This window comes from Humulus lupulus, chromosome 6 (genome assembly GCF_963169125.1).
Source record: "Humulus lupulus chromosome 6, drHumLupu1.1, whole genome shotgun sequence".
Lineage (NCBI taxonomy): Eukaryota > Viridiplantae > Streptophyta > Magnoliopsida > Rosales > Cannabaceae > Humulus > Humulus lupulus.
In genome coordinates, this window is record NC_084798.1 from 192,307,236 (window position 1) to 192,311,199 (window position 3,964).

Here is a 3,964-nt window from a genome sequence, read left to right on the forward strand (position 1 = left end):
TTTACTTTCACTTTTTGATCTGCTTTTCAAACTGTTCGTGTAAAAAAATTAGTTTTTTGTTAGAATGCTGTTGTATAAAAGTTTGACTTTTATACACGACCGGCGTTATTCTAAAAAACTTTCTAGTTTCTTCATCCTCACCTCCCCATTCTTCTGTTCGCAGATTTTAATGCCAGATTTGTGGGGAGGTGAGCGGTCAATCGACGATGATCTCCTTGCGCAACTGCTTGAAGGTGAAGAACAGCCGGCCCATCGCATTCACGAGATTCCATTTTCCAGAGTTTCTTCTTCTAGACCTCAACCATCGCCACCTCAAATGGCCCGCTTTAAATCTCCAGGAAAGAAGAAACCAAACCCTGAAAACAATCCAAATCCACCTGCCCAGCCTGATTCGCAGGCTAGGGTTCCCTCGACCAGTGGTCGAGAAAACATTGCCCCTGACCCTTGCATTCAGGTCAGGGCTCACCCTCGGCATTCAAACCTTCCTGATGTCGAGTGGTATCTTTCTCCCACCAGCCAGGTGACTCCCTGGATGCTTGCCAATTATCTTAGGAAGTATCCTCTTACTAGGGTCAATCTTAAGATCCCTGCTACTGACCAGAGAGCTAATCTGCCTGGGGGTGTCTATAGCGCTTGGTCAAGGTACCACATAGAGGCGGGGGCTACCCTTCCTCTACATTCATTCTATCAGGGGGTGGCAAACTACTTCGGTGTTGCCCCCTTTAAAATTACCCCAAACGAATATAGGATGCTCGCTGCACTCTATATCCTTTGCAAACTCAAAAAATGGCCATAGCCCACTCCCCATGAGATCAACTTCCTTTTTGACCTTAAGTCCAACCCCCAACAGTACGGGACAGGCTTTTTTCACCTTTGTCACCAGGAAACAAACCGCACGTTCCTGAGTGACACTACTCATATCTCCAACGTGGGGAAATATAATCACGAGTATTTCCTCATGCCAGACATGACTACAAACAACTTGGCCTTCGCTCGAGGAGGTGAATGTCCTTTTCCACTGGTCGCTATTTTTCTTAACAAACTCTTTTGCACTTCTCTAAAGCATCTTATGCCTTTCAGGACCATGGTTATGCCCAAACCCAACACCAGACATGGTGTTGAGGTCCAACACACTGGCCAGGAAGGCTGACGTTGAAAAAAGCGTTAAGTCCCTGGTTACTGATGAAAACCTGAGGCTTTCTGGCCTCCTGGCTCCTCGTCAGGAAACGAGGGAACCCGTGGTGGCAGACGCCACTGCCGAGGGGCATCCCGAGCAGCAACCCCCAGCGTCCCCTCCTCGAAGGAGGCCAACGGGGGTTACGATCAGGGAACCCACTGGCGTCCCTTCAGTAGAGAGGCCTTCTACGCCCCAAGGGAAGGGGAAACAAAAGGAAACAGAGTGTGTCATAGACTTGGATGAGTCTTCAGACAAAAACGGTACTATTATTTTTCTTTTAAATAGCTTGCCAATTCCCTGTCACTTGTTTGATGGGGATGGCAATTTTACGTATACTCCAAATCTAGGGCCAGACTTCTTCGTGCCAGTGAGTGAGTGTATGACTAATAGAGTCAGTAGTGTAACGACAAGTAGTTGTAGCTCGGGTATTGAACTTTGTGATTTCCTTTACCTCTTTTTTGATATGCCATGATTTTTTTATCTATATTTGTCTTACTGTCTGCATGCGTATCTTTTTCTGCAGAGATGGCTTCTCCCAACATTTTCGACTTATACCAGACTCAAGAGGAAGAGGAGGTCCCCCTGGTCCGACGGAAGAAATCGGCCAGGAGACACGATGGCGAATCTAGCCAAGCACCATCGGCCAAGAAGGGTCGAGCAGCTGATCCTCACAAGGATGGGCCCTCTGGCCAACCTTCTGCTCAAACACCTGCCTCTGCTGAGAAGGATGCCCCACCAACCCCTCTGCCTGTGGCTCAAAAAGAACAGGCCCAACAAGCCAAACTTCCTGGGACCAGACTCTCGAGCAGTTCCCTGCGATCAGCTAAAGATCGCCTTGCTCACATCCTGAAGCATGACCGTTGTAGGGAAGCAATGGCTAAGGCTGAGAACATGGGGGTCGATCAGATCCTTAACAGGGCTCTTAACGAAGTGGCTAGCGTAAGTACTCTTTCTCTTGGCTTTTATCTTTCCTTCTTGTAATATAGCCTAACTTTTATTCTTTGACTGCAGGCCATGCTGACAATGACCGTTGCTCGTACTCGTGCTATCGTTAGCATCGAGCAGTCCCGGGCGAAGGTTGTTGAAGAGCTTAAGGCCGCGGAGGCCAGGCATGCTGGGGAGTTGGAGGTGGTCACCCAGCAGAAGGATGCCTTGGTGGCAGAACTGGCAGAGAAGCAAGCTTCTCAGGAAACTCTCAGGAAATAGAGGGATGAATTTCAAGATGCTAGCCGGACCTCCTGGCGCGAAGTCAAAAAACTTAAGGAGGAGCATCTTGCTAAGGACAAGAGCATTGCTGTCCTTAGGAGCCAGGTGGAGCAGCTTAAGCTCACCAATGCCAAGGATCTGGAGAGGTATAAGAACACGACACTTCGGTGTTTCTATGATTTTTGGAAACACAACCAAAGTGCCGATTTCAGTTACCTCCTAGAGGACGCTAGGCCGAGCTAGTCTGCTGTACTGCTCGGTTAGCTGCCGAAGAGAGAGCTAGGGTCCCTGCTTCCCCAAGCATTCAGCCAACCACTGAAGTGGAGGGAGGAGAAGCTGCTGGGGATGTGGTTGACCAGAATGCTCCGCAGGATCCTCCTGCTCCTCAAGCTCCTTAGAGTTTTTTGTTTGTTTTACTTTTCTTTAATTACATGACCTACGGGTCGTGATGTAAAGACAAATTTCTTTTTAATTTTGCTGCATGGGCAACATATTTTCCTTTTACTTTGAACAATTACATCGAAGCAGTACTGCTTGCGGTGTAAAAGAATTCCCTTTGATATTATAATATTTATGCTTATTATAACATCTGTTCGCATGACCAAACTTGGCATAGTACTTTGGCTTGATTTAACAAAATATAAAATTTGAAAAATACTCTAAGTACCGTAGCATGCTTTCACTTATTTTGTTCATGTGTTTACATACCTCTTGGTATGCTTTGCTATCGATGTACCTTATATGCCCCCCAAGTGACTGAAGAGCTTTAGGTCCTTGGTCACTTTCCTTGACCACGACCTGTACGAACATTACTGCTCGGTAGGAAAGGCAACACTTATAATATCGCAAAACAACACATGTAATGAACAAATACTTGTAATTTTTTTTTTACAAAGGTTGGCAAGAATGACTCGCTGCGCACAGTCCCTTATAATTCTCGTATTAAAATGGACTAAACATGTCTTTACGAGTGATCATAAAAAGATCTTACACTTATAAGCGATTATCCATATAACATGACTAACCCTTTTTAAAAACTTTTAAAATGTAAAAATTTATACAAGCCAGTCCTTTAAAAATGATTGTTTATTGATAATACTTGCGCAGGTGTTCTCCGTTCCAATAGCATGGAACGAGATCTCCATCTAAGCGTGCAAGTTTATGTGTGCCTGGATGAAGGACTTCTTCAATCTAGTAAGGTCCTTCCCAGTTTGGTCCGAGTACTCCAGCAGTTGGGTCGCGGGTGTTTAAGAAAACTCATCGAAGTACTAGATCTCCGATGTTGAACTTTCTTTCTTTCACTTTTGAGTTAAAATACTGGGCGACTTTTTGCTGGTACACAGCTACTCGGAGTTGGGCTTTTTCTCATTTCTCCTCAAGCTAGTCTAGGGACTCCATCAATATTTGGCTATTCTGGTCCTGGTTGTATGTGATTCTTCGATGTGAGGGTGGATCTAACTCGACTGGCAACATAGCTTCATATCTGTATGTTAAGGAAAACGGGGTATGACTTGTCGCTGTTCGATGAGACGTTCTATACGACCAGAGTACTTCAGGTAGCTGTTTTGGCCATGCTCCTTT